Source organism: Vicia villosa, linkage group LG6 (genome assembly GCF_029867415.1).
Source record: "Vicia villosa cultivar HV-30 ecotype Madison, WI linkage group LG6, Vvil1.0, whole genome shotgun sequence".
Lineage (NCBI taxonomy): Eukaryota > Viridiplantae > Streptophyta > Magnoliopsida > Fabales > Fabaceae > Vicia > Vicia villosa.
This window is the reverse complement of record NC_081185.1, coordinates 104,494,584-104,520,072: the sequence shown is the minus strand read 5'-3', so window position 1 is coordinate 104,520,072 and position 25,489 is coordinate 104,494,584. Positions and strand designations below refer to the sequence as shown.

The window sequence follows — 25,489 nt, the reverse complement described above, 5'->3', positions numbered from 1 at the left end:
ACTTGAAAATTATTGAGAAAAACATAATTACCATGCCCCCAAAGTTTGACCCAATCGTGATAACGATTGAGGAAACCAAAGATATGTCCATTCTATCAGTGATATAACTAGTGGACTCTCTTGAAGCATATGAGAAAAGACTGTATAGACATAAAGAAGATTCACTTGAAAATGCGTTCTAGTCAAAGCTCAAATTTCATCCCCAAAATAAAGAAAATGGAAAAAAGAAAAATTTGGAGAAACATCCAGAAGAGAAGTTTCTAGAAATTTCCTTAAGAACAAGTCAGACGAAAATCCTCCATACAATATATACAAAAGACTAGGCCACACAAGAAAAATAGTTGGTACCGTAATATGCCACAATGCAACCATTGCAAGAATTGGGCACGTAAAGAAAAATTGTTGGTACCGTAATATGCCTTTTTTTCTCTTCTTTGTCTTTATGATAGGAGTTTCCTTCTCCTCTTTTCGAGGATTCAGAAGACCTATCATCGACGTTATGCTTTTGAGGGTTAGACCAAAACTTCTTGCTCTGAGTCTTGTCTCCTTTGCTTTTAAATTTGTTGGAACCACCATGCTTCTTCTATGTCTGAGCTTGTAGTGCTTGTATCAAATCTTGAACACCTTTTCTTTCAACAATCCTCATCTCATGTTCCTCCAACAAACCAATCAAATCTTCAAGTTTCATTGTTGGACTCTTGAATGGGTACGATAACATTATCAAAGTGAGAGGTCAATGTAGGCATTAACTTGTCAACTATCATCTTATCAGTTAGAGTTTTACCGCAATCTTTCATGAGATGAACAAGAATTGGAAGAGAATTCGGTATGCCATTGGTACCATTCATATTTGCGAAGAATGATTAACAACCTATGATTCCGAAAACACGGTCCCTGACGTAAGATTTTTGAAAACACAATAAAAAATCTAACCGAAACTCTATATATCAATTTGTTAGTGCATGAAATGCTTTTAATAAGGAAAGAAAGAGATAGAATGAAAAATAAGGATTGAAATATAATTTTATTATTATTGTGGCATATAATCTGAATTACAAATGCATAATATATATATATATATATATATATATATATATATATATATATATATATATATATATATATATATATATATATATATATATATATATATATATATATATATATATATATATATATATATATATATATATATATATATATATATAAAATAGATGATGCACTGACAGTGTAAATTATTTTTACACTGTCAACAAATGACAACCATGTAAAGCGTCAAGTCACACTATAAATTTTAAAATACTTTTATGATTTGGCACTTTAAAATATTCTAATTGGATATATGTGTAATCTTTTTTTACACTACTATACTACCATTAATATATATATATATATATATATATATATATATATATATATATATATATATATATATATATATATATATATATATATATATATATATATATATATATATATATAATGGCGGAGCCAAAAATTTTAACCGCAAGTTACATGTGACATAATATATAAATAGTCATAAAGTGTGCTACATAACAGATATGAAACCTAACAAACGAATACTATGCTAAATAAAATTAGCTAGTAAATACCCTCTCTGAGACCTCTTTGCGGTCAATGTTCGAATAATATAAACATCTTTAAGTGACTTGAATATCTCCCGCTCGGTGTAACATATCATCAAGTCATTGAACCATACATCGTTGATCTTGTAGCGCAAATTAGACTTGGTAATCTTCATTGCGGAAAAAACTGTTTCAACGGATGCTGTCGACACCGGAAAAATCAAAGCCAACTCAATGAGTTTAAAGACCAATAAAAATACCAAGTGTTTCTCAGTTTGAACCATCTTCATAGCCATACTTTGAACATCTTCAGAATAAGTAAAAGAAGCATGCCTTTTTAATTGATGTACATAAGTCTCAAGTTTCTCCCTTATTGTTCCACGGTTATCATCAAAAAAGTCTATATGATAAATATTAGCATGATGAGCAAGCTTATTAACATCAAACTTGGAAAAAGAGTTCTTGGGGTCAAGACATGAGAAGCAATCCAGCACAACGTTACTTCATTCACTAAACCGGTGATCCATCTCCACACATATTTGTTGGAGTAAGCCCTAATAGCCAATCATTATTGGCTTAATCTGCTTTTGTATCATGATCTGGATATATATTGTTGTTAATATATATATACTTATTAGGCATTGTAATTATTATGTTATTTATATATGACATAATAAAGTCCTTAGAAGAATTAGTCTATTAATGACCTATTAAGTGTGACTTAATCGTGAGACCTCATTAAACATAAGAACGTTATTCTTAAATTATCCGTAGTCAATCTTTATTGTTAAATAGGACAACAATAATGCATAGAGACTATTATGTGAGTAGACTGAAGACCTTATCTCACGGGTCATGGATATGAGATATCAAGTCTTCACATAGGTATAAATATTATGAGTAATATTTATACTCGATTGACCCACCATGAGGATACTACATAGTTTGTTATGTAAATGTCATAAGTTATTCTCATAGTGATAGTGGTGTATACCACCCTTCGACCTGAAACCACTATGGACCCTAGATGTGGAGTCAAGTACCTTATTGCCAATCAAACGTTATCCGTAACAGGATGACCATAAAGATGGTTGATGGGTACTTTACAAATCATGCTGAGGGACATGAGTGACCTAGATGGGATTTTCCCCTCCTACATATACGGAAGTAATATTTGTGGGCCCCTTGATAGGGTATGACTGGAAAATGCATGACCGTGCTCAAAAAAGTCAATATCAGACATTGGGCTTATTTGCTGTTATCAAGTATATTTGGGGATCAAGGAATAAAATATTGGACTATACAAGGGTGACACACTCTATGCCTTGTGTTCAATATAGATATAAGGGCAAAAGGGTAATTGTACACATGATCATTATCATAGAAAGGTCATGTCAGAACACACGACATTCTCGTCACTTAGGTAGCAGTGATGTGTTGCTAGATACCACTCACTATTTATAATATTAAATATGTGATTTAATATTATTGCCAACGTTACGAGAACCTACATGGTCACACACATATGGTGCTTATAGTGGAATGGATGATTAAATTAAATATAATATAATTTAATTATGTGTTAATAGTATTTAAATGATTCAATATATATAATTTAATTAAATATGATTTAATTAATTAAATAAGAATTGACATGTGATTAAATTAAATATAATTTAATTTAATTAATATTTATTTTATTTAATTAAAAGAGTTTGATTAAATATAAATAATATTTATTTAATTAAAATAGTTTAATTAAATAAGATTGGGCTTATTTTGGAAAATCCAAAATAAGAGAATTAGAGTTTTAGAAGCTCTCTATAAATATAGGAGTTCTTTCCCCTACAAAAGCTAATTGTCAATTTCTCAGAGAAAGAACGGCTAGCACCGCCTTCCACTTTGCACTCGCTTGGACTATGTAGAGACGCCGGTATCTTCTGCCGTTCGTGATCAAATGATAAAGCACGCTTCAAAAGGTACTTCTTGAATTCTTATTGATATTGGATTTATGATTAATGATTTAATCAAGATCCGTTCATCGAAATTATCCTGCTAAGAGGAACAAAAATTTGAAAACCCCCTCTTAAAATCCCAATAATATCTTGTCAATAGCAACATAAAAAATCTCTGCACGATAATGGTAATGATTAGTGATAGTCCTCCCTTGTTTTCTTGAACGACCCAGAACCGGTATTTCTTCATCCATATTTGGCACCGAAATATTTTGAGCAACACAAAATTCTTGGACATCAATAAATAAATCATCCCAACTACTCTCTCTCTCTCTCTCTCAATGTAGCCACCCGAGCTTTAACATTATCAACTAATTCCATAGCAAGCACAATATTAAGATATTTTATTTTCAAGATATTTGAAAGATCATTTGTGATACCAAACAACTTTAACATAAGCTTCAAAATGAAAGCAAATTTAAAGCTCTTCATTTTTTCTACCAAACCTGCCGCTTGAGATGGTCCACGTCCATGTTCATCAACAATACTAAGAACCTATAACACGGAGGACCACATCTAATCCAAACGAATCAAGATAGTATAATGTGAGCCCCATCTAGTATCCTCGAGTCTAGCGAGACTAGATGATTGGTGCAAGCCCTTTCCTTGAGATATCTCATCACTCTCAAGTCTATTCAAGATATCTTGGTGTTGTTCCTCCGTCAAAGCATCCCTTCTCTTGCAAGATGCACTTGTTGTGGTTACAATCAAGGAGATGTACTCAAAGAAATCATGAATAGATAAGCAACTACTAGAAACAGACACAACCACCAATTGCAAACAGTGAGCATAACAATGGACATAGAAAGCATAAGGATTTTCATCTAGAATCTTTCTTTTTAAACCATTAAATTCACCTCTCATATTTGAAGCCCCGTCATATCCTTGCCCTCGTATCCTTGAAATAGATAACGTGTGACGATCAAGAATACCATAAAGAGCATCCTTTAGTGCCTCAGATATAGTATATTTGACATGATGTAGAGCAATAAATCGTTCCACAACTTTCCCTTTGTCATTCACGAACCTAGAAACTAGTATTTAGACCCGTGCGAGGCACGGGTTAAATATTTTCCAAGTAAAAAAATTGATTTTAAAAACACTTATAATTTACAAATTTTACTTATAGTTAGATTACTATTGTATAAATAAAATGTCATTGTTATTAATAATATACATAAAAAAAGTTTACTTAACTAATTTTTTTTGTAAATTATAAAATAATTTTGGCATTTCTAATTTATTAAAAACTCGTGTAAGTTTTAAAACAATTTAACTCGTTAAATAATTGTATCAACAATTGATTTTTCCCACTTATACAAATATTTGCAAATTATTCCCATTTATAAAAATAATTGTATCAACAGTAAACTTTTTATGTTTATAAAAATATTTGTAACTTATTCTCATTTATATAATTATTCTCATTTATATAATTGAATTAATTAATTAATATTTTAAATGTCTCCCATAAAATTAAATATGAGTATTATCAATTAAATAATAATTACAACTATAGTATAAATCTTTAAATTACATAAAAGATCAGTTTAATAAATATGTATTGATACTGAGAAAGCTTGCAGAAGAAGGAAATCGAAAAAATAAAGAAACATCAAATAAATTTGAGGTTGGCGGGTCGCGCAACGTTATTGTAAATAGTAAATAATAATGTTAAAGTAATGATTAAAAAAGTATAGATAAAGAATATACTATTAAAAATAAGAAATAAAAATATGTTAATTTGTGCTTGTGATCTAAATATGAATTAATTGTATAGTGTAGAATTATTTTATTAATTTTTAAAGGGAAATTGTGTTAGTTCAATAAAATTAGATATACAAATTAAGTAGTCTCGGCTCAGTGTTTGTCTATTTTAATTGAAAAAATAAATCAAATAAAAAATACTCTTATGATATTTGAATATAAAAATTTGAATGTAAATTTAGATTTAATGCTAAAATTTTATCATAAAAAATGCTAACATTTTTTCATGTCAATTTTATTTTTTCTTGTATCATATCATAATATCATATATCATTTTCTATCAGATATATGATATTTTTGTTTAAAGAATTATAAAAGAAATCATACTTAATTGATTGAATCAATTTTTTTATTCATAATTTTTTTAGAATATTTTATTTAAGATATGAATAGTTTTTTTTATTCATAGTATATTTAGAATATCAATCAGTTATATCATATAACACATAAGCTTTTAATTTAAAATATCAACTAATTTAATTAGTAAACAATCATTATTGTATTAAAATGAAATTAATTCAATTTTCAACTACTAAAATTCTCATAAATGGCTAGTAATTAATATTTATTTATTATTATACTAAATTTTTAAGTTTGGAAATCCCTTAAATTAATAAAGCACATCTATCCATAATTTTAATTAAATTAAATATAAACCAAATAAGGACTATGTTGGAATTTAAAAATAATATTTTCTTTGTTAAAAAAAGTTGGAATCTTATATCGTAAACTATATCACCACAAAATATATTTTTCTTTTTAAAAAGCTTAAAATAAAATACAATATAATTATTATTTTGCACACCGTTATTTTGTCTCCAAATGAAAATAAGTTTAGGATTTAACAAATAAAATTCAGCTTAACAACAAAGTATAAAAGAAGTTTAAAGTGTTAAGGAGCCCGTTAAAGGATAAATTAGGCAGAGATATGTTTTTATCATATTGTCTGTCTCAGTACAAACTTGTGGGTGGAAGGTTTGAATACCAATTCGTTGTATTGTACCTATAAATTTATATACCTGTAAATTTATATAGTTGGCCAACTATGAATCTTAACTCTGACTATACAATGGAGTAACAACCACATCTATATAAGTACTCTGAAAAAACACAGAAATATATTAAAACATATATCATATAACACATAAGCTATTCATAAATTTAGTCATTTTAATTTAAAATATCAACTAATTTAATTAGTAAACAATCATTATTGTATTAAAATGAAATTAATTCAATTTTCAACTACTAAAATTCTCATAAAATGGCTAGTAATTAATATTTATTTATCATTATACTAAATTTTTAAATTTGGAAACCCCTTAAATTAATAAAGCACATCTATCCATAATTTTAATTAAATTAAATATAAACTACAACCATAATTTAGCATAAATAAGGACTATGTTGGAATTTAAAAATAATATTTTCTTTATTAAAAAAAGTTGGAATCTTATATTGTAAATTATATGACCACAAAATATATTTTTCTTTTTAAAAAGCTTAAAATAAAATACAATATAATTATTATTTTGCACACCGTTATTTTGTCTCCAAATGAAAATAAGTTTAGGATTTAACAAATAAAATTCAGCTTAACAACAAAGTATAAAAGAAGTTTAAGTGTTAAGGAGCCCGTTAAAGGTTGAATTAGGCAGAGATATGTTTTTATCGTATTGGCTACCTCTGTCTCAGTACAAACTTGTGGGTGGAAGGTTTGAATACCAATTCGTTGTATTGTACCTGTAAATTTATATACCTGTAAATTTATATAGTTGGCCAACTATGAATCTTAACTCTGACTATAACAATGTGAAAGTTATATTACACAAATATATTCAACCAAACAGATATGTTCTACCCAAACTGAAAATTATATTCCACAAATATATTTACACTCAAGCTTATCAAACAACTTCTTTGTCACAAAGAATCATATCAAAATGCATCTTCTTATTTGTATCTTCTAATTTGTTACCCACTTATGGTGAACTTCTATGGCGACTTTCCACAATTTTTAGTTGCAAATGCCTTTTACACACTCAAAGGGTCTCACCATTTGAAATTATCAAAAATCTGCCAACCAAGCATAAAAACAAATATTAGAATATTGAAATGAAATTCATAAATCTGCAAACCAATACTACGTATATAAACGAAATTCATTGGAGAGACGAAATCAGAACAAAAAAATAATACAACAGAATAACAAAACGTAACGAATTTATGGATATGAAAATCAAACAAAGCGAATTTAAAATATGAAATCAAAGAACAACAACCATAAAAAGTGCTGAAAAAAATAGGAGATCCGTATCATGGTTTGTGGAGTTGTAGTTGGATATATTTATAGGCTGGAATTCAGAAAGGTTTTCGTAGAACATGAAGGCAAAATTGAATGCAAACATTTGCATCTGTGCCAAAATTGAAGGGTCCATGGATTGTATACAAAATTTAAATTGTTGGGTTTACCAACCTATAAGTAGACCAATAATAAATAGTAGAATATTTTGCGTATGAAGAGGAAAGAGGGATGTTTCATATTCCCAAAAATGAATAATGATACAAATAAATATAAATATAAGTAAATAAAATTAAAAAAAAATAAAAATAAAAAAATAAAAAGGTAATATAAGTTACTATAAATAGAATTGGGAGAAATTGTGAGAATGCATGAGGGAGTGACACTTGGCAAACTTACCAAAATACTCCTTTTGCTTTATTATATTAAATGATATAAATAAAAAGTCAAATGTATTCATCTAATTTTGAACAAAATTTAAAAGTTTAAGTACAGTAACAAACTCATTTTAATGGAGGCATGGAGAATAATATGTAATAGAAATTGGAAAATGCAACTACTAACCTTAGCATCACCGCCATTTACTCTTTGACAGATATATCACTTGACTCATCAATAAGCACAAAGAATTGTCTGTCACCAAGATCTTCCATAATCACCTTGGTAACTTCATGTGCACAACACGTTGCAAGCTCCTTTTGAATGTCACCGGAAGTGATTGTGCAACTTTTTGGACCACGGTCAAAAGCATCTCCCACTTTTTCATCATTACATTTTACCCAATCCACCATCTCCCAAAAATTGCCCTTGTTTAGAGAAGTAGAGCTTTCATCAAGGCCACGGAAAGCAATGCCTTGTGCTATGAGATATCTAGTACAATCTAAAGAACAAGTCAAACAAATCTTATACAATTCTTTTGATTCCCTAGTTGCTCTAGCAAAGATACGTGTCACACTTTGTCTTTGATTATTATAATCATCATAGTGCTTCATACATGATTTGTGCTTACTATCATTGATTACCATTATGATCTTTAAAGCCTTTAGATGCATGCTTCCAATCTTTAAATCCGTCTTTGTTGAAAACTTCATAACCAAAGTTTTCGGCCCTCCCGGACGGCTTAAAGAGAAAATAATAGAAACAATAAGTTGCACCCTTCGACTCACTATATTCAATCCATGTATAATTCTTATACCATGCTTTACAAAATGCTCTTGAATACTTTAATATAAATGTCCTCCCCAAATTGAGTACGAGGAAATCTTGCTAAATCTGGTTACGTTGGACCCTTTAATATATATGCCCTCCTCACTTGGTCTTGAATATCCGGAGCATACTCATGAATTTGTTTTCTACATCTTGGATCACGCACAATTTCATTTGGATTAAACTCATTAGCCACATTAGGCGGTGTTTCTTCTACTTCGACTTCCAGTTGCACAACATTCACATTCTCAATATTTGTTCTAGGAACCCAAAACCTCCTCTTTTTGAAAAATGCACATACATTTTGCCGAGTTCAACCATTCTCTGAACTTCTCAAATGAATCCTCAACAACTAGAGTAGTCAAATAAAAACAAAAAACTAACAGTGAGTAAAAGAAAATAGCTCACACTACCGGAGAAGGAACTCAAATCTCAGTTTCTCAAACTTAATGTTATGAATTACAATCTCAATAACTTAGTCTTGAGAACTGAATAAAACCAAGTTGTTTCAAATAAAAAATTAAAATTAAGATTGAATTAAATGAGTTAATTATCCATAAAAACCAAACCATGCTTCACAGTTTCACCGTACCAACACAAACCACCACTCATTCAACACATCACACTTTTTCTATACAATCAAAAATTTATTCGTAACTAGCTTTACTAATTAAATAGTTTTAATTATATGATTTGTCAAATTCAAATTCACTTTTTCTCTCCGACAAGATTTGGGGAGTACTCGTACCATAAAGTTTTAAGTCTCCATCACTTACAAAATTCGATGGAAGAAGTGGCCCCTAAAAGTATGTTGCCTCCATCAACATGCCGAAGATGATTGTAATACGGTGGGAGAACTGACTTTTTGAAATGTTGCGGATAGCAAGAGTTGCCACCGACTTTTATTTTATCTAATTAGAAAGGCAAAAAGAACAGAAAAGACCTTTTAAAAATCTTTGAGTTCGGGGGTAAGTTATACAAAGGGAAGGTGTAAGCACCCTTTATATCCATGGTTATCCATGGGCTCTTAATTGCTTAGCTCACTTTTTGTTTTCAAAATGTTTGAAGTGTAATGTGTGAATAGAAAAAAGATTTGTTAAGGACTTTAGCTTGTAAATAAGCGTAGCTTTTTTGAAAGTTTTTTGTAAAGAGGTGTGAAAAGTATTTTTGATTTGAATTTGAATAGACCAAGCATTTAAGAGCACCTACCATAAGTTTAATTTTCTGTTCTTTAATACTTTTGTTTGAAAGGGCTATCCATACCATAAAGAGGGCAGGTAGTCATTTCATTAGATTTGAAAAAGGTCATCTAGGCTTATCGTTCGCCATAAAACTGTCCCTACCATAAAGAGGGCAAGTAGTCTCGGGGAAGGATACAATAGTTATTTAGGCAACTAGTGAGGATACCTTAGCAATCGAAAGGGACTATCATCATTAATCGTAGGCAACATCGAGGGGCAAGATCATTTTGATTTAGGCAACTCCAAAGGGACTTATGATCTTTATATCGAGGGACTATGATGATTTGAATTTGTAGGCAACATGTGCTAAGGTATCCCTACGTTCGAAGGGACTTGACTATTATTCAAAAGGCAGCAAAAGAGGAATTACCCTAAAGGTGTGTGTGTGAAACAATAGTGGTTGATTTATATTAATCTTGAAAATTAGGATTATTCTATGTTGCTTTTAGTTTGCCATACAATCCTATTCAATTGCTAACAATTATATAGTGCAGGAATTTAAAGGTGCGGAAAGTAAATGTCCTACGGTATTACAAGGCTTTGGGGCAGTTACATAATAGTGGAAGAAACGAGCGCGAAAATTAAAACCTACAACTATTACAAAAAAAACCTTTTTCAAACCTATACACATTTTCTAGAATTTAAAATAAATAATAAAAGCGAAATTTAAAAATAAATAATTAAAATTAAAGGAAAAAAATTAAATAAAGGCAGAAACTTAAATAAATAAACAAGTTTTATCCCAAGGCTGGGAATTAGCACAAGCATACGAATCATAGAATATGAGGTGAGAAGAGAATTCGCGAATAAAATATGAGTTTAAGAAAAATCAGGGTTAAAAACTTTATGGCTAAAAAACCTAACGGTAAACCTAAAGGTTAAAAAACCTACAATTAATAGACAACTCTTACATTATTGATAATTCCTAAGGTTTGTGAAGTTTTAAGGGCTCTACCCTAAATTTAATTGTAATTTAAGTTAAATCTAAATAACCTAATTAAATAAAATTAACCTAAAACTAAATCCCTAACAATTAAAATATTTAACCTTCAATTAAATCTAATTATTAATCTAATTTTCTAATTATAAACCTAATTTAAATAAATAGCCTATGTTGATTTTATGATAAAAAAAAGTTATAAAAAAGGTTTTATAAATAAAATCTAAGAAACTATATCTAAATTAAATTGGATAAAAGAAAAAAAAAACAAAATTATTTAACAAACAAAAAAAAAAAAAAACCTGGTATGTGATCCTGTGTGATGGCTTATTGATGGTCCATGGTGGACTTTCGTTCTTGGTCCTTCAGATTTGGAGATCTGGCAATCCAAGAGTGAGGTTATGAGGGTGCATCATGAGCATTTCTGGGTGCGCTGCGTAGGATCCGTGTACAAATAATTGTTAAAAATAAATGTCTTGACCATGGCTCGAGCCCAAGTCTTCAAGGTTGGGTTTCTTTCAGTCACGCCACTCATGCTATGTTCCATGTCTGTTAAAACACCATTCTCAATTAATATACATTTAAAACAACAAATAAAAATGAAATTTTAAAACGCGAGTCAAAGTAGGTCCCTGGATCTACGCGTGTCAGCCAACGAATGGGAGAGGAGAATCCTGAACTTTGACCGGCCAATGGAGATTGGAGAGAGATATGGTTTGGTTGACCAACCACTCCCGAGGCCCCGTCGCACCACGCTGGAGGTCCAATGGTCCACCTTCACTGTTCATCATCTTCATCAATTCACCTGTGGATTTTGTTACAAAATTTCATGCGGAATTTGTTGCGAACGTTTCCTACGAATTCTCCACACGATCAAAACTCAACCAAAAACAATGTTAGACGAGACCAAATCGTGCCCAGATCCCCGTTTTTGGATGCTGCGAATTCGGTGGTGGCCCCCGTTTGATCTGGAATGGCCTGGATAATGTGTTTCGAAGCTCTCTTGTTCCAAAACCCTAGTAATGGCAGATAGCGATTAAGCTACCAAAGCTTGCTAACGATCAACCTAAACTGCTGAGCTTTAGGGTGCTTTGGCCATGGCTTTTGATCTGTACTCATCCTAGGTTACCTCAGGCACACAGTGGTATGCGTGCAATGGGTTAGGGGACACCTCAAACTGAAACTCGAAGGTGCAAGTTCACTTGAATTTTTTTGAATGAGAACCCTAGTCTCTTGGCTCCTCTTTTTTTCGTCCTCTTCATGCTGGTAACATTGAGTATATATAGTAAACCAATTTAGGGTTTGAAACTTGGAAAGAATCAATCATTGGCATGTGAGAATATTTGATTTGCAATTAGTTCAATTCTTTCTATTTTTGAAACCTATCTTGCACCAATCATTCCTAACGAATTTCTATATGTTAACTCGGATGTTTGCTCAAGATTTGATCACAAAATAAGCCAATACTATATCTTTTATGTTTTACATTATTTGTTTACTTTATTTAAGAATTTAAATGAATAAACTCAAAATAAAAATAAAATAATAATGATAAAATATAAAAGAATGGCATCCTGGGCCTTATAATGGGTCATGAACATGTTTAGAGTCCAAAACCTAAGCCCAATAGTCAAAAGAATCAAACTTGTCCATAATGACTTTTGTGCATTCCTTGATATTTGGCCAACTTTAGCAGACCATAACTCATTCAATATTTATCATATGGAGGTGATCTAAGACTTTTTGGAAGGTCCGAGATGTCCTCTAAAATCCACTTTGGAATATATTTTCCATTTGGAGATTTTATCTTGATGATATTGCTCCTGACAAAAAATAGCTTTTTGTGATCTTCTAGAGGGACCTATAATCTTTTGGACTATATCTCTTAAATGAAGCATTTTTTGGCCTTGGCATTAAAGAGAAAAAGTTGTAGAAAATTCAATTTACTTCAAAATAGGCTTTGGTTGGGAAATTTCTGATGTTCCCTGTGAAAGTTATGGCTGGTCAAAGTTTAGTTGGCTTTTAGGTCAAAAAACCCTAATTTAGAAACTTTGAGTTTTGTTGATTTCTGAACATTCCTTGATGAGTCATGATCAAACCTTGATCAAATAATGAATGTTATTTCAAAATGTTGATGTTGACAAAAATTCAGGAGTTTTGACTGTAATTTGCCCATAGTTGACTTTTAGGTCAAATTAGTCGACTGTTGACTTTCTGAGCCATTGACTGGGCAATTTTGTGAATCAGAGCTTGAATTTTGGAATGAGGTAGTTTGAAACCTAAGGAGTTATATGAAGTCCGTTGGAGACCTTGATTTATCCTTTTTCACCAAGAAATTTAAAACCCTAGTTTAAGAGCCTCTAATTAGGAGCGTGTGCATTCAGTTAAGTCTTGAGCTTTTGATACTTGGATGAGTCTTGCATGAAAATATGATGGGAAAAATTTGGGGTATGACAATGATCATAGGAGCATCGAGTTCTATAAAATACAAGCTCCTCTAGAGTACCTCAGAGATGCATTGTTAAATAATCAAGCAAGTAAATAGTTATAACAAACTAGAAAATACTACAGGCTCAGACTTACACAAATTTTCATCATTTATGTCGTCATTTCCTTGATCTAATTTGATCAAAGTACGAGAGCTAATAACTTTAAATTCATCCAAAAAATGAAATACCCCCTCTCAGTATAGGTATTCAAATTTAAATCTAATAATCGCCACTAGGTCCCTTGTCCAAGCCAAAGGAAAACAATGGACGCCAGCATCCTTAGTTGTGACCATGGAGGCGTCATCTTTCCCCTTACTCTCACTAACTTGTATTTCTAGTTTTTGTTATGGATGGAGTGAGGCTTGAATAGTTTCCTCCCAAAAATAGCTCAAAAAGTCGCCGAACTTCCTTTCATACCAATCTTAGTACCTTAAAAGGAGAAGAATATACCCATGGTAAGGTTAGCTTCCAGTTACCGATATATAATTCTAAGGCCCTGAAAATCCCCCCACCCATTTGAAAAAACTTGGTAAGGAGCGAAGTTCTTACTCGCTAAAATCTTCACTTCGAACAAGGTAAATGGAATCAGAGCCCCTAAATCTTGAACAACACGGAGGTGAAAACAAAACAAGGATTGGGCGAGTCAGGTCAGGAGTTCATGTTAACTTTCTCTTTCTCAACACACGCTTCTAGAATGACATCTTCCTTATTTTTCAGAATTGGAGAGGTTGATATGTCACTGAAAGGAGGCAATATCCCCTCACTAGTGTATTGGGTACCAAAGTATTTATCACTTGTGTATTCAACATCAGGAGCCTCCATTAGCTATTAGGAGTTTCCTATGAAAGAGTAGGAAGAAAGAGAGTCATTATCACTCGCAAAACTACTAAAGTTCTCATAACTCCCAAACACGCCTCTTTCTCAAAGCCTATAGTCGATTGAACCATTTTCCTGTTCAGCATTCCTCATGCAACACAAATATATTTCATACAATTCTCTGTTATTCAAAGGCTCTATCAAATTATCATACTCATGTAAATCCTTAATGATTGCCATTGAAGAGGAAAAGGAGAGATGAAGAGTAAAATCTTGTACCTCTTGATTAAGAAATTAAAGTTGAACTTGATGAAGCATGAAAAAAAGTCCGCTCTAAGATTAATGAAGGCTCAGATGAGAGTTTTAGAGGAGAAAGTATCTGAAAAATGGAAGAGTGAAGGTTGAACCCCTATTTATAGGGATTTGAAATCTAGGCCTAGAGATAATAAGTAACCATTCATTTGGTACATCAACAATTGCTAAATATTCTCCACGTCTCTGAAATATGCAAGGAACCCTAGTCGATTTAGCTTCCCAAAACAATCCCATCATTAGTTTCATTAAATGTTGCATGTGCGTTTGTTTGTGACGCTTGAGGGACCTACCCCAAGTTCTGCTTTAGGATCTCACCCAAAGTTCTTCTTGAAGGACTCGCTCTAAGTTTCTACCCCCAAGTTCTGCTTGAGGGACTCGCCTTAAGTTTTACTTAAGGGACTCGCCGCAAGTTCTGCTTGAAGGATTTTCCCTAAGTTCTGCTTAAGTTAATCACCCCTAAATCACTTCATTCTTTACAAATCCTTGTGCTTAAGGAAATGTGTACAATTATAATTTTATTGGGCCTTAAGAAGGAATTACCCACGTAAGGAAGATCAAACACACTGACAAGAGTGAGTTTCCCTATGAAACAATAGTTTATCTTAAATGGACAATGAGATCGCATAGATCTTAGTAGCCACCCACCAATTGGTTTTAGCCAACCTGAATTCACTTCCATCACCCATTTTTCTAGTGAACATGAGAGAATATGTCTCCTATCATAATAGACTGGGAGAAAGGGTCAAAGGGGATAATTTTTTTCTCTTTGATCTCGTGTAGAATAACTCTCCCACTCTCCATATTTCTTAGAGAGGAGCGGAAGCCATCATTCTCTAGCCCAGACCAAGGGAACCTTTATAAATACCTCAACCTTAGAGCTAACGATGGAAAATCATTTTCACCAAAAACCACATATAAAGAGTTTCTCATCACTCTACATGAGTCAGATCTAAACACCATCAACAACCCTAAACATCACACACAACCTTCCAAATACAATACAGAACAACCTTCATTGTACTTTTATTTTTAACAGGTACAATATTTTTTTGACTTAATTATTTTAATATTTTAATTTTTATATATTAAAGTTCATTGTAATGAAATAAAATGCACAGAAATTCAACTCACAATGAAAATTTAAAACTTAAATTCAAAACGTAAACTATATTTTACTTTTTCACATTTTATTTTAGACTCCGCGTTAAAGATTTAAATTAAATCAATAATTATAGATACCACGTGTCAATTTTAACATTTACAATTTTATGATCGATTTTGATCCAAAACCACCCCTCCAAATCGTTCTCGTTTCTATATCAATTAAACAAGTGATTTTCACATATATTTAGTTTTGTTTTATGATTTCGTCATTTTAGTGCGTCGTTGTTTATTTTAATTTCCCGTCTTTGTGCGGTGTATTTTGTTTTTCCGTCTTTGTACGGTGTTCATTTGTTTCAGGTTGAAAGATGAGTTTCGATCTAGTGCAGATCCAATATATGAATTTGGTGCCCTTAACACTACAGATCCAGAGGCATGGATATTTCAGACATTTCAATATAGTCATTGTTATATTCGTAGGCATATGCAAGTTGTCGTTTTATGCTATTAACATGGGTGTTGTGAGTTTGTTTGAAGATTCATCCTTTTTGTTTTAGGAGGTTTTTAATTTGTAATGCAACAATGTATTCTATCAATTAGAATGAATGAATATTTTATTTAATAAAAAAATTAATTTTGTGTAATAGGCGAATTAAATCAGTTAGAATATTGAATTAATCGTTATTATTAAGTAGATCAAATATTGAAATTTTATAGAAGTTTAAAAAGATTTGATATTTCATCCAATACATCTATAATATAAGAAAATTAGTGGTTGTGGAAAAGTCTACAATACCCTTATTTGATTTTTTACCACCACTGTGGTTATTTGGTCTTTGCACAATAAAGTTCTCAATTATATTATAAAAATAATAAAACTCTCATATTATATGAAACTTATCAAATCTCCCTCCTTTCTTTATTTTTTTTCTCTTTCACCACTTTCTCACTTCTTTCTTCCACAAAAACAATATATATATATATATATATAAAATACATATCATATGATAATGTCTTCTTTATATGAGAATATGAGAATGAATCTGAACTATTAAATTTTAAAATAAATGGTGGAGATTATGTGTGAATCTTTTTTCTCTCTCCTCCATTATTAAAATAAATAATGATGTAGGAGAGACAAAAAAAGATTCATACATAATCTCCATTATTTATTTTAAAATCTAATGGTTCAGATTCATTCTCACATTCTTATATAAAGAATGCATTCTCGTATGATATGCCCTATATATATATATATATATATATATATATATATATATATATATATATATATATATATATATATATATATATATATATATATATATATATATATATATATATATATGGGGACGACTCAAGTGAGAACACTTGGTTATTATGAGAAATGAGAACAATGAATCACGGTCATTAAATTTTGATTTGTTGATTTTAATGAACTGGATTGATTTCTCTTTCTGTGATCCTTAATATTTATTTTAAATCAACATAGAAAGAGAAATCAATCCAGTTCATTATAATCAACAAATCAAAATTTAATGGCCGTGATTCATTGTTCTCATTTCTCATAATAACCAAGTGTTTTCACTTGAGTCGTCCTATATATATATATATACATATATATATATATATATATATATATATATATATATATATATATATATATATATATATATATATATATATATATATATATATATATATATATATATATATATATATATATATATATATATATATATATATATATATATATATATACGAAAAAATGGTATTTATGATCAAAATATTTTTTAGTAAAAAATGGTATACTGGAAAAATTTATTCAAAAAATCTATTATTGACCTAAATATTTTTATATACGAAAATTTAATATTGATCCAAATGTTTTTGTAAATGATACCTAAATAAAAATAATATTTGTACATGAAAAAAACTATTATTTACGAAAAATGGTATTTATCAAATATTTTTTATTCAAAAATGGTATACGGGAAAAAATTTAATATTGATCTAAATATTTTTATATACGAAATTTACTATTGATCCAAATATTTTCGTAAATGATACCTAAACAAAAAATAAGTCTGTATACGGAAAAAAATCTATTATTGATCTAAATATTTTTATATACGAGAAATGGTATTTATGATCAAATATTTTTGATCCAAAAATGGTATACGGGAAAAAATCTATTATTGATCTAAATATTTTTATATATGAAAATTTAATATTGATCCAAATATTTTTGTAAATAATACCTAAATGAAAATAATATTTGTATACAGAAAAAAATTTATTATTTACGAAAAATGGTATTTATGATCCAAATATTTTTTATTCAAAAATGGTATACTGGAAAAAATCTACTATTGATCTAAATATTTTTATATACGAAATTTACTATTGATCCAAATATTTTTGTAAATGATACCTAAACAAAAGTAAAGTTTGTATACGGGAAAAAATCTATTATTGATCTAAATATTTTATACAAGAAAAATATTATTTATGATTCAAATATTTTTATTCAAAAATGGCATAGGCAAAAAATTTATTATTGATCTAAATATTTTTATATACGAAAATTTAATATTGATCCAAATATTTTTGTAAATGATACTTAAACAAAAATAATATTTATATAGGGAAAATATATATTATTAATGAAAAATAGTATTTATGATCCAAATTTTTTTATTCTAAAATGATATACGGAAAAAAAAAAAACTACTATTGATCTAAATATTTTTATATACGAAATTTACTATTGATTCAAATACTTTTTGTAAATAATACATAAACAAAAATGAAGTCTGTATACGGGAAAAAATATCTATCATTGATCTAAATATTTTTATATACGAGAAATGGTATTTATGATCAAATATTTTTGATCCAAAAATGGTATACGATAAAAAATCTATTATTGATCTAAATATTTTTGTATATGAAAATTTAATATTGTATCAAATATTTTTGTAAATGATACCTAAACAAAAATAATATTTGTATACGAAAAAAATATATTTTTTACGAAAAATGGTATTTATGATCCAAACATTTTTTATTCAAAAATGATATACGGGAAAAAATCTACTATTGATCTAAATATTTGAGGAAAAATCTATTATTGATCTAAATATTTTTATATACGAGAAATGATATTTATGATCAAATATTTTTGATCCAAAAATGGTATACGGGAAAAAATCTATTATAGATCTAAATATTTTTATATACGAAATAATCAATAATTTATCTAAATATATTTTTCTCTTTTTTAACATTTTATTTAAAATAAATGATGCATTCAAATGCGCATAACCGAACAAAACCCATGCGTATGCGCGGGTTTGTTACTAGCTTTTATATTAGAAAGATGATATTTATGATTCAAATATTTATGATCCAAGAATGATATAAGGGAAAAAATATATTATCGATTTAAATATTTTTTATATACGAAAAAATTTATTATTAATGTAAATATTTTTTCTTTTTAAATGTTCCATTTAAAATAAATATATTATGTAAACAAATGAGCGTATCAGACCAGAACCCGTGCGTATGCACGGGTTTGTTACTAGTTATTTAATATATAAGATTATTTAGACTATGTAAACTTTGTACATTATGATTATGGTAATATTAAATAATTCAATTTAATTTAATTTAATTTATATATAAAGATATTAAATTAAATGCCATGATTATGTTAAATTTAATGCATTCATGGTGTCAAAGGCCATGATTATATTAAATATTAAAATAATTAAATATGCATCACATTAATTTGGTTTATTTGTTATTATTTCATGTGAACAAATAAATTACATAACCAAATGTAAATTGTAAGAGCGAGTGGGGATCAATTATAATACAAATTGCAGGCCCTTGACCAAATTATGTGTTTTCTCCAATCATGCACAACCTAAGTCAAAGCTAAAATTGGAAATAAAAAAATATTAGTAGAAAAAGTAAATGTGGCCTAAGTCGTACTCATGTCACATTGATTAACTAGTATTTTCTCCAGTATCTCAAGCAAGATCTTACTGATTACTAGTAAGAGGATCTTGTGCAAAATAACACACATAAAATGTCAAAGAAGGAATATTTAAATTGAGGATATGAATTTCTAGCTTTAGCTACCATGTGAAGGACAACTGGATCAAAAAATTGCGAATGTTAAACACGTTTGAATGATCAATCTTTGAATATCTATACCTTAACACGTAGATTGAAATATGTCTAAACACTCAAATTATAGTATGTTAGTTAACCACAAATAGAAACTACAATTTCAATTTAATCAAGGTGTGGTGCCAATTGGCTAACCAGCTTTGCAAGGGGTCGAGATTCCAAATACCAATTGAAATGCTTCTCCTTTTAAGGTTGTCAATAAGGTTGGTCGAATTTATTGTGGTTGACTCTTTGTGGTATTAGTGTTAGTCGAAATTTTTAAGAAGACATTGACTGCGGTCATTGTGGTTGTTTGTAATCAGTTTGGTTATAGTGGATTAACTCATTATTGAGAAGACAAAATCACTTTGGCGGGATAAAAATAACTGTGTTCATATATTTTTATTCACTTGTTAACTTTGTATTTTGAGTTGCGAAAAGATTATATTTGATGCAACTCAATTCAAACTCTTCTTTCTTGTGTGTTTTCACACTTTCAATTGATAAGTATGTGGATAGTTCTTGTGCTTTCTCGTTCTGGCTAGAGAATCATATCATGCATCTAAGCTAATAGTGACTTTAGTGTCTTTGCCCTCCCTTTGGTGTGTTCTTGTTAGTAGAATGGATTTTGGTGTTCGATCTAACCAGGGGCGGTTTTAGCATAGGGCCACCCTGGGCAATTGGCCATGCTCTTATGTAGGCCCAAAAATTTTTTTTAGGTAAAAAATAAATGAAACGACAAAAACTTGAAAGAAAAAAAAAGGGCAAAAATAAAAGAAAAAGGAACACGTTCTGCAAGAGACCAAGCAAAAGCTTCGCCTTCGTCCACACCGTATCCCCTAACTACCACCACCGTCCACCGCCAACCACAAGTTTCTTCTTCTTATTCTTCTTCAGATTTTCTTAATTAATTTGTGTTAGATTGTTGTTGTTGCATTTTTTCTTGTTGGAATTTTGAGAGAATTAATGCCCTAATTTGAGAAAGGATTCATTCAAATCTGAATTTTAATTTGATTGAAAAACTGGAAAAAAGTAGAACACAGAGAAGGAGAGAAATGATGGTGTTTGTTTTGATCCTAGCTTTTTCTAATACCTATCTATTTGTTCTATTATTTTTTATTTGTTTATTCAATTGAGACATGTCAATATGTTAGTGGTTGGAAGTTAAGTTTGAATTAGTCAAAATGTTACAAACATATTTTGTTTTTCCATTTAGTGAACGTTTCCCGAAAATAGTTTTCTTTTTTCCTTTTTTTTTCATTGTATTTTTTAGTTGATATTATTGTTTATAGTTACTATTTATTTATCATTTATTTTTAAAAATAAATTAGGATTTAAAAATGTAATTGAGTTTTTTAGAATTAGGATTTAAAAGTGTATTTTGAGAAATTTTAAGAAACTATGTGCTATTACAACTTTGAGAAATATTTAAAAACTATATTATTTTATTTGTAAATTTTGTTGTCTTATGACATTACTAATTTAAGATTATTTAATTTCAGAGATGAAGAGGTTTCTGGTTGATAGAGCAAGTATTGAGAATGTGAATGTTGTGCAACATGAAGCCGAATTAGAACCACCGCCTAATGTCGTTAATGAGTTTAATCCAAATGAAATTGTGCGTGATCCAGGTCGTAGGAAACAAATTAGTGAGTATGCTCCGGATATTCAAGACCAAGTGAGGAGGGCATATATATTGAAGGGTCCAATGCAACCAGATTTGTCAAGCTTTCCTCGTACTCCATTTGGAAGTGTTACAAGAGCATTTAGTAAATCATGGTATAAAAATTATACATGGTTAGAATATAGTGAGATCAAAGATGCAACTTATTATTTTTATTGCTTTCTCTTTAAGCAACCCGGGAGGGTCGAACACTTTGGTTTTGAAGTTTTCACTAAATGTGGATATAGAGATTGGAAATATGCATCTCAAGGCTTGAAAGGTCACGTCGGTAGTCATAATAGTTTGCACAACTCATGCGTCAAGCATTACGATGATTATAATAATCAAAGACAAAGTGTGGCAAGTAAGTTTGCTAAAGCAACCAAGGAATCAGAAGAATTGTATAAGATTCGTTTGACTTGTTCGGTAGATTGTTCAAGATATCTCATAGCATAAGGCATGGCTTTCCGTGACCATGATGAATCCTCTACTTCTCTAAATAAGGGAAATTTTAGAGAGATGGTAGATTGGGTAAAATCTCATAATGAACAAGTGAGGGATGCTTTTGACCGTGGTGGAAAAAATTGCACAATGACTTCCGGTGACATTCAAAAGGAGCTTGCAACGTGTTGTGCACATGAAGTTACCAGGGTGATTATGGAAAAGCTTGGTGATAGACAATTCTCCGTGCTTATTGATGAGTCACGTGATATATCCGTCAAAGAGCAAATGACGATGATGTTGAGGTTAGTAGTTGTGTTCTCAAATTTCCTAATTTCATTACCTATTATTATCTATACCGCCAAGTAAAATTGTTGAATTTGTTTTAGGTTTTTGAACAATAAAGGGAATGTTGCGGAACGATTTATTACTCTACATCATGTCAAAGGTACTACATCTAAGTCATTAAAGGATGCTCTTTATGGTATTCTTGATAAGTACAGATTATCTATTTCAAGGATACGAGGGCAAGGATATGATGGAGCTTCAAATATGAGAGGTGAGTTTAATGGTTTGCAAAGAAAGATTTTAGATGAAAACCCTTATGCTTTCTATGTCCATTGCTATGCACACCGTTTACAATTGGTTGTTGTGTCCGTTGCTAGTAGTTGCTCATCTATTCATGATTTCTTTGAGTATATCTCATTGATTGTCACCACAACAAGTGCATCTTGTAAGAGGAGAGATGCTTTGACGGAGGCACAACACCAAGATATTTTAAATAAACTTGAGAGTGGTGAAATATCTAGAGGAAAGGGCTTGCACCAATCATCTAGTCTCATTAGACCCGGGGATACTAGATGAGGTTCACATCATACTACATTGCTTCGTTTGGATCAAATGTGGTCCTCTGTGTTAAAGGTGCTTAGTATGGTTGATGAAGATGGACATGGACCATCTCGAGCAGCGGGTTTGATTGAAAAAATGGAGAGCTTTAAATTTGCTTTTATTTTGAGGTTAATGTTAAAGTTGTTTGGTATCACAAACGAGCTTTCAAATGTCTTGCAAAGAAAAGATCTTAATATTGTGATTGCCATGGAATTAGTTGATGATGTCAAAGCTCGGTTGGCTACAATGAGAGAGAGTGGTTGGGATAATTTATTTACCGATGTCCAAGAATTTTATGTTGCTAAAGGTATTTCGATGCCAAATATGGATGATGAAATACCGGTTCGGGGTCGTTCAAGGGTAGAAGGAAGGACTATCACTAACCTTCATCATTACCGTGCTGAGATTTTTTATGTTGCTATTGACAAAATATGTGTGGAGATGGATCACCGCTTTAGTGAAGGAAGTAATATTATCCTTGATTGCTTCTCATGTCTTGACCCCAAGAACTCTTTCTCCAAGTTTGATGTTGATAAGCTTGCTCGTCTTGCTGATATTTATCATGCAGACTTTTCTGATGATGACCGTGGAACTATAAAAGATCAACTTGACACTTACATTCTTCAAGTGAAAAGAAATGCTTCATTTTCCACTTGTGAAGATGTTCATAGTTTGGCTATGAAGATGGTTCAAACTAAAAAATATTTGGTATTTCCATTGGTTTACAAACTTATTGAGTTAGCTTTAATATTGCCTGTGTCGACAGCATCCGTTGAAAGAACTTTTTCAGCAATGAAGATTATCAAGTCTAAATTGCGCAATAAGATCAATGATGCGTGGTTCAATGATTTGATGGTATGTTACACCGAGCGGGAGATATTCAAATCAATTGATGATATTGATATTATTCGAACATTCACCGCAAAGAAGTCTCGAAAAGGACATTTGAGTCGTGATTTTATTTAACCCGTAAAGTTATGTTTCATATCTTTTATTTTAAATTATATTTTTGTTGACAAAATGAAGAGTCTCTTTTATTTTGATTGATGACTATTTATATATTATATACAATATGCAAATTTGCGGTATTGAAAATTTTGCCCAGACTTTATAATTTTTCTGGCTCCGCCACTGGATCTAACTGGTTCTTGATTGAGGAGGTATAGCTTCGTATCTTTATTTTTGGCACATTCAATCTATCTAGATGTCGATTTTTTGCTTTATCTTCATGTTTGGTGTTTAGTTTCTTTTTGATTGATGCTGCTTCGTTTTATTTTGCTGGTGACTAGGCACCTTTTATACCTTCTATTAGCCTTGTGTTGTATTATATCAGTCTTTAGTGCCTCTTTATTTATATATTCTATTTTCTAAGAACAAATATATATATATATATATATATATATATATATATATATATATATATATATATATATATATATATATATATATATATATATATATATAATATTTACAATATCAAATACATAAACCCGAGTAATATCTAATTATGAGATAATAAATATATGTGAATGACATTTATCTAAGTTTTTGAAGTATGCTTTAAAACTTTAAGTGATGAAGAGAAAAAAAACATATATGAAATGGCATGGAGCAAAATATCTTAAATTCCAGAAAGTCAGAAGGTTACAAATCGAGCAAAAATCAAAGATGGCAGTGGCCGAACTGCGGTGGCAGCGGTGGAGCCGCGACAGCAGTGGCCGGAGATCAAAAGTGCAACAACGAGGAATCCCAATGGTGGCGAAGTAGGCAGCTAGAGATCAATGTTCGGCGACAGCCACCCAGAGCACAGCGGCAGAGGGCCGCGGGTAGGCGGAGGCCAATCGGAGTGCGTCAGTGGAGGGCCGCGAGTCGTCCGCAAGTGGCAGAATTCGTATGGTAGTTGTCGTCGATGGCGTTTGTACGGCGCGACGGTGGTGTCCGTAGACTATCGGTTTTTTGATCATCCTATCAATTTTCTTGGTTCGCGTGTTTTGGGACTTTTTAGTTCGGTTCATAGATCCATTTGCTAATGGGTTGTGTTTGGAGCCTTGTTTGCTGGGTTTTAGCAATTATAAATATGTATCTCTTTTTTTATTGTAAGTGTGACAATTTTAGAGCTTTAGAGCAAAAGGGGGAAATAAGGGTTTAGGAAAACCTTTTATAGTTATCTAGAAGGATCATATAATATTTCTTAACATCTTGAGTTTGTGTGACTACGATATTGAGAGTTGAAGAGATTGGGAAACACTTGGGTAGAAAATATGGTTTGTTCTTGAGAGCTTTGAAGGCTACTTTCTTGTAACTCTTTTGTAATCTCTTGTAAGAACTTTTGAAGTATAGTGAATTGGAGAGATGCTCTCTCCCCTAGTCCTAGATCATTTGATCAAACTGGGCAAACAAATCTTGTGTTTCTCGCCTTCTTTTATTTTCTTCTGCCAAGTTAATTTACTGTCTTATTGGTTATTATTGATGAAAGCCGCTTATTTTGATTTCCATTTTTCTTTCTCCCCATAAATCATATTCTTTGACGTGAATTG

General features: G+C 30.6%; 2 pseudogenes; one reads left to right on the top strand and one right to left on the bottom strand.

Annotated features, from left to right (window-relative positions):
• Window positions 1-1,588: 1,588 nt before the first annotated feature.
• LOC131614270 (uncharacterized) lies at window positions 1,589-4,033 on the bottom strand (annotated as a pseudogene).
• Window positions 4,034-21,464: 17,431 nt separating this feature from the next.
• LOC131612009 (uncharacterized) lies at window positions 21,465-23,918 on the top strand (annotated as a pseudogene).
• Window positions 23,919-25,489: the final 1,571 nt, after the last annotated feature.